Genomic DNA, 12,113 nt, shown 5'->3' on the forward strand with positions numbered 1-12,113 from the left:
AATCTGAATGACTGTTACTTGCTATTAAATTTATCCAAGATGGAATTGTTGCCTGTAGATTCTCCACATTGTATCTCAAAGTTACCAAAGTTAATACTCCTGCCAACTTCATACATATTATTTTTTCTCTTTTTTTGCCTATACATACTTATATGTGTTTTTATTAGGAAATTCCTATTAGTTTAAAGGCATGAAATGGCAGTATTTACTTAAAGGAGAAGTATTAGTACTTCAAAACAAAAGTTACTATTCTGTATTTAGGCTGAATCCAAAAATTCCATTTCGTACACCCCCTCTTCTGTTGTAATTATGTTCCAGCAAAACCTCACCCAAATCTGCAGAAGACTGGTAGTTCATTTTATGAACTTTAGTACTTAAAACGGAAAAAAATATCAGCTCATTATTTTTAGGCCTTTGTGGAATTCTCTGTACCACATGGAAACTAACTCTTATCTGCTCAGAGGCTGATGTGAGAAAAAGCAATATCACCTCTGAATATATTACCAAGATAAAATAGCTGCTTTCCAATAGAGGGAGAAAAGGATGATGGTGGCCATGATATCCACATGCCTGTAAAGCTCTGTGTTTCACTGATATCCTTATTTCCACACCAAGCAGAAAGACGAAACTTCCAGTTTCTGAAAGAAGTCATGCTGTGAAGTTGCTGAGAACTGGATTTGGCACGATTTTACCCCATCATTCTCTTAAATAAGTCCCAAAGTCTTATGCTTGCTTGTTATGCTTATAAATACAGACTGCTTCCTTTTCCGCTCTGTCTGCTTTCCTCGATATTGGCTGGCTTCAAAGGATAGGGAAGAGGAAGAAACATGCTGACAATGCTCACACTTTCTGTGAATCTCTTTCATTTATTGTAGCCTTAGCTCATATGAATTTCAGTTTTGAGGCATTTGCTTGTACAGCCATCCCGTCACCAACAGTTTCTCCAGCTGCCCCAAATCCTTTCCAGCTCCGCTCTATTTTAAGGACCTGGCTGCACCACATCTTCTGGGTGAAGAGAGAGAAATAAAAATAAGTGTTTATTTGCCAATGACTTCTGGATTTAAAACAACTCAGCAGCTAACCCCTGCTGGGGAAATAGTTGCCACATTTGTTTAGTTCAGCAAGACCAAGCACCTTTTCTGTATCAGGGACTTCAAGCGTTTCATGAATAACTGCTTCAGTATTTGTGCACTAAATCCTTTTTATGCAGAAGCCACTGGGGATATTATACATTAATTAATAAACCTGATTGTAGGTGTCTATACATGGATGTTGGCATGTGAGTTTGAAGAGCTTGTTACAGGCAGTGAAGATCTAGACAGTGCAGGACTCTGCAGAACATTGCAGCTGGCCCATGCTGGGAGACTCAAATGGGATGCCCATACCAAACTGTGTTGTGCTATCTGAGCTGTAACTGAGGTATTCGCACCATGATGGCAGACATGAGACAGAACCTCCAGGAGGTCCACATCCTCCCAAAGCAGCAGTGGAAGGTCAGGAGGGAGGTGCTAGTGTGTCTCAGCACCAACTGCTTGTCTGTAGCAGCTCCCTAGTCCTCTGCTCTGAAAGGAGTTGAATTTCCCTCTCACAAGTGTCTGACTCCACTGATTTGTCATGTCAGCTTAAACACATGGCTTGCCTGTAGACAATCACAAATAGGCATCTGTCTTTAGGTTTCATAATCTGGAGCTGAATTTCTCCACAAGACTTATTGCTAGGCCCTCACTTTTATTGCTTTGTACCATACCAGGATTACACCACCAGGTTCTGGAGAGCTCCTGGAGTAGGTGTCACAACAAGGCACTGCATTCTTCAAGAAGACTGGAAATATGCAGTCAAGGAGCTTGTGAAATATGCAGATTTAGAGCACCCGGAGTACATGCACTGGAATACAATCAGGCCTTAAGGCAACTGAGCATACACAGGGTATGGGCAAATGTACACAGACAGGGCACTGGCTAATGCAAGTTAGAGCTGTCCCTAAGGCAAGTTGGTCCTAAATATTTATTGGAACTGATAAGCCACTTTTGACTGGTTGTGTTTTTTTTTTTTGTTTGTTTTTTTTTTTTTTTTGTTTTGTTTTGTTTTGTTTTGTTTTTTGCCATATGACTCCTCAGATCCTGTACCAAGTATAGATTGCAGGATCCAAAGATTGGATTATTATTCTTCAGTGAATCTTATAACTGAAAGCACAGCGCTGCCTAACTTGTCTGATGGTTAGAAAAAACAAATGTAATACTAATCTCTACTGCCCAGTATATTTAAAAGACTGTATCCTAAATTAAAATGCATTGGAAAGTACATATTGAATACCTTAAAAAACACATTTGACAATATATTTACATTTCTCTTTCACAAAACTCGCTGTCAGAGAAATTGGTAAGAAATAGCAGCAAGGCTCATGTTGTAACAAAACTGAGATTTCTGGCTATATTGACACCAGACTGGCATTCCTGGAGTTAATCTATTGAGGAATACAAGAGTCTATTGAGCAGAAACACACAGAAGCTGTTTAGATCTGGAAATGTGTAGCTGCATTGGCATGGCACTGCCCTGAGCATTTATGCTCTACAAACACATCTGAACTTCTCTGGGCTTTGAACTGTTGGTTCTGTATAGTGCCAGGCTATGGCACAGGGACCTGCTGGCTCAGGTTTGCTCTAACTCAGGTGCTTCATTATACACCAGAAACCCTAACTTCATTATACACCAGAAATTTGGCCTTCATGTCTAAGAATAAATAGGTAAAAAATTTCAAATATGAGCTATCCCTCTTTTCTTCATCTCATCTTAGAGGGACTCTAATAATACATCTATGCAAGATAGACTTGATAGATTCAAGCAATCAAGATAGATTGCTCTAGAACCATACTACAAACTTTTACATATTCTCTGATTGCTTAAGTCATTCTAAGCCACAAATACTTGCTGCCAGTCTAATATCTGGATACCCAAAAGACTGATTAACTCACATTCACATTAAACTATGCAATGCATGTCATTAGTGCTTTAAATAAAATTTCTTTGCTACATCCAGATTTCATCTTCTGTTGTGGCACTTATTCCAGGAGAGCTTTAGCTCTCAGCAAAGACACATGGTTTTAAAAATTCCTTACATTGTGTAGCAGACTTAACCTTTGTGGTCCATTTATTCCCCCTTCAGCACATTATCTCCAGTATGTAAAATGAATTATTACCTCTTCTCCAGTGTAACAGCACATTATGCTCCACAGAAGACCCAAAATATGTAGTCTGTATTCCCACAAAATGTTCTTCCATGATGTCTGGGTGTCTCTAATAACACTTATTCACTAACTGGTCATTTGTATTGTTCTAATAGTATTAAAAGTATATGTTAATATTAAAACTTTATTGAACTGGTTCCCAAAGGACATTAGAATCTGAGGGTGAAACTCATTCCCATGCAGCTCATTTGCCAGCCAAAGCAATACATATTTTACATGTGATTTATTGAAGCATGGCCCAGCTGTTCAGCGTCTGCTTAGGAGATTTTCATTCTGGTTGGATGAACTCTGGGTAAGAACTTGCTGCTGTCTCATAGGAGTCTTATAAATTTTAAATAGTACTATTTAAGTGTGTTAAGTGTATAAAGCTCATGGCTTTTATGTGAGAATCACTTTGTCCAGCCCTAAAGTAGAAACCACTTCTGACATAAAATACAACTGCTATTTAGTACCTCTAAACTGCTGTAGAAATTTGAAGATATATTCCATATTTCTATGAAACTACTACATTATGAAAGCAGTGTAGTAGACAAGAAGAAAACAAGTATCCTTTTTAATATTAATACTATTATTCTAATTGGTAGTAAATATAAGGTTCCGTCTAAACCCTTGGTGTGATCTGTTTTCCTAAGTGAATCAGAAGAGACTTAACAGCTATTGAATCATCAGCTATGTTTTCAATAGCATATGGGATTTCTCCCTTAAGTACCAATACAGCCCAATCCTGCTTAGGTTGCGATAGCTGATTAGATCACAGATTGGGGCATACACAGTAATTGCTATTAACTTAATTACTTTACCTTATATTAGACATGCTACTGCACTTCCACTATTCTCTCTCCCACTGTTCCATTCTTATCTTTCCAGTTAGATGACAAAATCCTCCAAAAGCTAACCAGCATCAAAAAGAAGGCCACAAAATCCCATTCTTGCTTATTCTTTCAGATTTCTTTCTTTTTCTTTTTTTTTTTTTTTTTAAGGAGGCAGAGAAGTGTTGGTTAACATATGGCTACCCTTTAGGTTAATGCTTTTGTTTTGATGATGTTGCTAAAGGGGCTTAGAGGAACTTTTTCCAGTGTCTCCACTTAGTTCCCTTAGTCTTGGGAATTGTATAGCTTTATTTTTCAATAAAACTTTAGATTTTATATTAGTCATATTGTTGCATCTATTCAGTTAGAAGATCAAAGCGTATTTTGCAGAAGCAACTAGGACTTTAGAAAAAGAGGATCTTGCCTGAGCTACATATAGCTCTCCAACTACCTGTTTTGTCTGCCTATCCACCTCCTATGTAGTGTTTGTTTTGTCTTCAGGAGGTCTTTTACTGGTTTCTCTCTTTTGACCTAACAAAAGCTCAATGGAGAAAAGGTTAGAAGAACTTCCTTCTTTTGGACACGTGGTAAATTGGAAACCATTAACAGTGCAAGGCACATTAAGCCCAAATGTGTTGAGACCCTAATTTTTGGTGGTAAGGCATGAGAACAGGTTGCCCACAGAAACTGTAGTTGAACTTCATAGCAGAAACTGAGAATGATAGAATCTGAAAGCAATCACCTGTCCCTGGTATTTGCTTGCACTGTAGTGTGCTACTGGGATATCCTGATTATGGGGCTTCTTCTTGCAGAGAAGAGTTGTCATCAAAGCCTGGACAGTGGTGTGAGTCCCTAAACTGCAGGAGCAATGATCTGCAATGATGAGCCACATGTGGGAGCAGGCTTTCTCTTTTTTACAGGTATAAATTTATGAGGAAGATCCAGCTTTGTCCAGGGTAAGACCATCCCCTTTTCCACTTGCATTTATCCTACAGGCTTGAGCCTGAATGGAAAGGGAAGCTACATTAAGACTAAATTATTTATTGAGACTTCAGTTTGAGTGGTGAGACACTAGAACAGGTTGCCCAGAGAAACTGTGGATGCCCCTTTGTTGGAAGTGGTGCCCGTCACAGGGCAGGGTAGGACTACAGACAATTTTATTCATGTTGAAGACTTTTGCCAGTTTTACATTACAAGAGAAACTCCTGTTTTTACTCAAATTTCTTTGAGGAAATGGCTCTGGGCACATGTGCAATCTGTATCAACTAATTTTACACCTGGGTAGCTAATGGAGACTGTCACACATTTTGTCTTTTAATGGCAGGGAATCATGATGAGGTGGCTATTGTGAGTATTTGGGATCTTCAGACTTTTTTATCACTCTCCAATGAGCATTCCCTGAGTGCAGCCCCATACTCTGTGAGTCTGTCCTGTTCCTCCATGTGATTACATATGAAAATGTCAAGAGTTCTTCTGAATACTTTTACCAGGAAAATTAGGCTAAAAGTAACTTTATTTTTTAAGCTGCATATACATATGCACACAAGCACACATACTCACAAACACACTTTTGTGCCTCCTCCTTACGAAGTCCACTTTACTAAGCATGATCTACCCTTTTAAATCCATTCAGAGCCTCATGAGTCACTTTGTACTTGTCAACATTTTCTAGCTTGTTGCTGACCAGTGATACCAAATCTTCCTTCGTATCAATGTCAGATATAAAAAAATCCTCATTTTTTTCCTCTGGGATATCTGCATATTTGAGAAGAATTTTATTAGCCTACTTTGGGCTCTCTTTTTTACTTCTCTTTTAGACCATTATTTTGAACAATTCTGCCTTTCTTATGCTTATTCCACTGGAAAGATAAAAATATTTTATCTTAAATATATTCCAGCAAAAGCAGAGTGAACATTAACTGTCTATAAGGGTTAACCCATTACTGAAAAGCATGCCTGATAAATTGAAAGTGTGGCTCTCAGCCAAGAGAGATTGGTATATTCTGAGCATTCATTTTCTGCCTTTGGAGTGGCAAATCATGTTGCTGGTATCAGATGTGATACAGCTTCTGAAAGAAGCAACCTCAGAGGCAAATTCATGCTTTGCTATTCAGAGAACTATCCACTAACAGTGTACATGAATTAAGGGCATGCCTTGCTTACAAAGTTATCGTTGTATTTGGAATTGCAAATTGTAACTGAGAAACAAAAAGAAGCCATAAACAATTTTAAAATAAGTCAAATTCCATTTTCAAAATATCATGTGGTGTGTCTAGTAATGTAAAAGTTTTAAGAGGTATTAATTAAGTACTCCTTGACATATTTTTACCCCAAATTTCAGCCATATTTTCACCCCAAATTTCAACCATATTTTCTTCCATTCTGAGTACTAAAATCAGTAATTCAGTATTCAGATGCCTGATGGAGTTGTTAATCCAAAAGCATTCCCATAATCTCAGTGTGGATCAGAAAGAACTCCAGTCAAGCTGTCTGCAAGTGAAGCCGTCATACAACAATGTGAGATTTAAGAATAACTAAACAACAGTTAACCTTCTTGTTTTAAAAGAAAGTAAATATTCCACACTTTTTTTCCTTACAGACTCATTTTGCTTTATAATCCCTATTGCATAATTCCCTATCTGCAAACTTGAATTCAGCAGCTTTGTATTTAATTTACATTGTGTTTGATTTACACTGTGCTTAATTTACATCTACACAAGAGCAAGGAACAGAAGTCAGGCTTTGACAAATCCAGGCCATATTAAACCTAGTCAAATTATTTCCAAAGGAAAAAAGGCAGAGCCCAAGTGCTAATATTTCTTTGATGTAGTGGAATTTATGGAAGATTATAAATTAAATAAAAATTTATATTTATGGTTGCTCATCTACTACAGTCACAGAGGTCTACAAGGAGGCTTTTGGGGGGCCTTCAATTTCTTCTGGCAGACTATGAAGAGAATGAAACACACCTCCTGGGCATGGTGAACACCTGTGTGCTTGCTGCCTGCTTCACCCAGTCACGCTGAATGAAGCCTTCACCAGTGCCTCCAGTGCACCAACGTTGTCCTGAGCATCAGAGCCAAGCCTATGGAGAAGGGTAAGTTTTGTGTAGTAGGAGAGGGAAGACTAAAGTAGCCTCTCCCAGGTTTCTCTGCCCCCTTCTGCTCCTTCTCATCCCTTTTCAGCTTGTGAGGCGCCTTTGCCAGCCCTCAGGCCGCTGAGGACTGTTAGCAACAGGAACACTGCTCCCTGCAGCAGGCAAGGCAGAACAGGACAGAGGTGCACAGGGGTGGGGAAGGGCATCCTTGGAGAGAAGGATGGGAGAAGGGAGGATGCGAAAAAGTGGAAGGGCAGAATTACACTTCTAAACACCCTAGAATTCTTTAGCACTCTAGAATAGCCCCTTTTCTCTTACAAAGTTAGTTACCATACTTACTGAGAGGCAACTCTTATTAATCCACATGCTTTTGCCTTTCCTGTTAAAAGACATAAAATTTGTTTTCCACATGAAATGGAAATGGAAATATGTTCAACTATTGCAGGATAAGCTCACACCTTAATATAGTAGGCTCTGAAACATCTCAACTCTATACTCCTGACATGCAGTCAATTGTTCATTAAGGAGAAGGTAGATATATTTTAAAGAACTTACATTTAAAATGAAGTATTTTCTTTTTTTTTAGGAAAATTCATGTATGCATACAGTTATAGAGAATGTATTCATTTATCTATCTTTCATATAATTAAATGATATTTGTAGAAGAGGCCTAATATGTAAAATATGCTTGTTTTGACATTTATGAAATGAAATGACTAATAATTTTCAAGATTTTCTAATGGATGTTTCCTATTGTTAAAGCAATGCAGAAGGAATATCTTTCCTGCCATTTTACAAAATGCAAAATAATTTCCCCGTGCATGTTCTACATTTGCTCTGTCTCTGTAACATTTTCTGGCAGGGAGAAAACATGTCAACAGTTCATGCAGAGCATGCGAGAAAAATTTCCCAGTGTGATTATGTACTCTTGGTATTTCAGCAGTCTGTGGAGAAGAATTCTGTATATTCATGCACTGACATAGATAAATTATCATTTTTATTGCCTTCAAGCTGTTCAATGACATTATATACCTATCCACAAACTTTAATACAACTTGTTTTTCTTTCTCAGAAACCAGACTTTGCAAGTTTGACCTGAGGATGAAATACTCTGAAAGAAACTTTACTGCAGTATGGAAATCAAACCTTCAGAACTAAAATTCCAGCAACAACAGTTTTCCAAGATGTTTTGCATCTTATTTTCTAATTTATTTTATTTCATTATCTATTTCAATAGGTATACTACTTTTTACAGAACTTCTAGGTATCTGAGTTTCCTTTGCAGTTTAATAGGACTCCAAAGTAGTCAGAAGTCCAAGGTGGGTCTGTCTTCATTTTGTCTTGAAAGTCAATATCCAAATGCACAAAAATGGGCTTTGGCTTTTAAATGTAGTGTTTTGTTTGAGCAGAAGCTGTAAACATTTTTTCAAATATCAAGTTGTTGGCTAAGACATAATGTTGGTGCAGGGGTCTGTGAATAGTTTCCCTGTGAAATATCTTTTTGTAATGTGAGACTTTTTCTTCAGGCTTGCTTTTGGTCCAGAAAAGACATCCTGGGCTGTAAGGAAACCTTTAAAATCTCCTCTGGACCCTAGAAGTCTTTGCTTTTGTAACCTCCAAGGCCTGGATCCCTTAGGGACCTGCTTCCCAAGCCCACAAAGTTTTGGTGGGCATGCAGGCTTAGCTGGCTCCCCTACATCCTCTCTCTTGATGTGCTCTTGAAGCCTCCCCTCCAGTAAGTATTTCATTGCCTTAAGGAAAAGGGAAGCTCATCTCCCTGTGAAGGGAGCAGCACACACTGAAACCAGTGCACTGCTGGCAGGATATGGTGAGCAGAAGCCTTTCTTGGCACCCTTGTGCACAATGTTAAAAGGAGAGGCCAGTGGTGTGAGCAAAATAAAACATAAAATATCTTGAAACAAGTCCAGTAGTATGGTCATTGTACGAGAACAATTGGAATTACACATTTACAAAATAGGCATTTACTTTTTGCCAGCTGACTTTTATTTGAAACCAAAATCCACAACTGGTATAGGCTACCACAAAGAAAAATAATGCATGTAGAAAAGAAGATGGAATAAAAGGGGTACTCCAAACCCTTACCATACTGAACTTCTTTATGATGCTTGACTTGTTTATTTTTTCCATTACTTTTTTGCTTCCATGCAATTACAGTTCCTGTGTGAACTAGCAGTTGTCACTAGTGCTTTTACAGCAGCACCTTAAAGATTCACTGTTTCAGTTGGGGTAAAGCAAATCCAAGAACTTCATCTTGGCAAAGCCTCTGAAAAGTTACAGTGAGCTTGTGTGCTCTGTTTTTAAACATAGGCAGCAATATACTTTGGAACATTCTATATTTAAATTTCAGCAGTGATTATTTACTCACTGACCACAAATGCTCCATAAGTGTCTTTGAACAGTAACTGCTGTGCAAGAGTTGGACTGAGATGTTCAAACTTGAAAACTGATGTCCAAATATCACTGGCAGAGATATTTGGGGAGAGGCAGGGGGAACACAAGAATTCCCTTATGCTCAGTGCGTACTTTTCTGTAGGTTTTGATCCTGTGTGAAACAAATGTGTGCTACTAATTACTGTCATCTGGTCCTGGTGTTAGCTGCTATTCCAGGGTGGTTCACTAACCTCGCAGCCCTGGGCTAGGTTTGGTATCCTCAGCATGTGCCCAGTTCAGTGGGGGATGACACAGCCAGCAATGGCACCAAAGTGCTTGACCTTCCTTCTACAGTAGGAGCATTACTGTGGTTTCACTCTGTTAATAATAACTTCCACTGACTCAAGCTTTTTTTTTTTACCTTGGAGGTGTGAGGGAGCTTCAAGTCTTCCCTCTTCAGACGCTAAGGAAGCATCTGAGAGTCTTGCTGGATTGTGAGGAACAAGAAGGTGACATGTAAGCAGACCAGGATCATCTACATGGTAGCTGTTTCTTGCTGCTGCCCCTGCGAATTTTATGTTTTAGAGCAAAAAGCATGGCAGTATCATGGCTTATGTGAGTGTTTACATGAACACAAGCACATGTCTGCACTTAACGTAGTTTGAATTCAAAGACTGCTGTCCAAGTAAATGGCATGTACTACCTATGAACACTGGGAGGTATCTTGAAAGATATTCCAGCTCTTGTCAGGCCAGCTTTAGGTAAGGGCTGGGTGTGAAAGCAATGACCCCACCAGCTACAGGCTGCGGCAGCCCCAGGAGGTGAATCAGGAGTGGCAGCACTATGCCCCAGTCTGGATCTCTACCTGCTGGGACCTGAAGGACAGGGCTTAAGAAGGAAGACAGCAGTGGGTGAAAGGCTGGGAGAAATGCTCCCTTGGATTCCTTCCTCCCTCATTCCTTCCCTAGGAACTCTTGTGTGGAGAAGTGTGATATTGGATTTCTTTCAGAGGCCTCAGAGGCTATGGTTTTGGTAAAGCTATACTGGGATATTATCCCAGAGAAAACATCAGTGTAAATATCCATTTTAAGCCACTAGAGTAGATTGAAACATTGCATTTGAATTACTTGTAATAGCTAATTTGTTGATCTACACAAAAGGTTAGCTGCAATTTCAAAGCTGGTTCTATTAGATTTTATATAATGAGACACTTTATTACATTATAGGACAGCAGACCCCGTTTTTTATGTGTTGTTTCAAGTGCTTTACTTTGCTGTTGAGACCTTGCCATCACACTGTCTTGGTGTCTGTAATCTGTTCTGTGGGTCCAAAACGGGCATCAAAGGACTTTTTTCTTTTTCTTTTTTTTTTTTTTTTTTGAGTCAGTCTTCATCGTTATGAAGGCTTTGAGAAAGTTTCTGGTATTTTTGTACAGGAAATTTACAGGAGACAAAGCAATAATAGGCTGAAAAATAAAAAGCTCTTTCCCAAGTAGCATAATATCACTCTAACATCAGGCAGCATCACAGTGAAAATTACTAGCTAGGGTCTTTTATTAAAATATTTTCTATCAATCAGCTTATTACATTATATGAGAAAAGGTTAAGTGACATGTTTGCATTGTCTGCCATAGAGGTGCCATTTTCTCTGTCAGACATCTGTTACTCAATTATCATTTTCTCACATTTCTTAATTTTCTAATAGTCCAACTCTTAATAAGGTCTCCAGCATGGAAAGTTCCGTTCAGCAGCAGGCTAGGAAATATTCTCCTGCTCTTTCACAGAGAGAACTTCCAGGACTTGGTCTCCATTAAAAGAAATGATCAAGTTTCTGCCCCAACAGTTCACGATTCTCAAAAACATGCTACTATTTTAATTTTCCTGGTATTTTCCCCCCTAAATATTTAGCCTGTGTCATGGCAACAGCTGCTTGTAGTTCTAAAGTTGTTTTCCCATCCTTCATTTAAGAAAACATGGTAGTTTCAATTTATTCCCCGTAAATGTAAAATTTAGTATTTTAAACTTTTATTAACTATAAATAGCTATACCAATTGTTTGTGATCTGCTTTGGATTCTCTATGCAAATGGAAATTACTATATTGATTGCTATTAATTATGAAGAGGCACCTAAAACTATAAGATAAAGGCAAATATAAAGTATGTACAATACATGTTGTAGTTTTTTTGGAAGGGGGATGACAAGTAGAGGGTAAGTAGCAAAATTAGTATTCCCAGTACATATTTAAAAATCAAGAAGTAAGCTAAAAATAATTGTATCATAACAGGGGCAATCAATGGTCCAATTTTTTCCAGTGCATGAGTGCAAAGCGGATTGAATAACTGAATGTACAAATTCTTGATATTAACAGCTGAACATTTTATTGCCCAAGACAGGGCTAAGGGAAAGGACATTAAAGATCCTTAAATGTAACTATTAACAAATGTACCACAATTAATGGTTACTACTGTCATTATTGCTAGTGTTTTTGAAGAGTGCTGGAAGTAAAATGTAGTGGATTCCACAATAGAATGTGGAAAGTACCACTCAGTACTTCCCGAGTGCATTTGGATG

This window comes from Vidua macroura, chromosome 5 (assembly GCF_024509145.1).
Source record: "Vidua macroura isolate BioBank_ID:100142 chromosome 5, ASM2450914v1, whole genome shotgun sequence".
In the NCBI taxonomy this organism is placed as follows: Eukaryota; Metazoa; Chordata; class Aves; order Passeriformes; family Viduidae; genus Vidua; species Vidua macroura.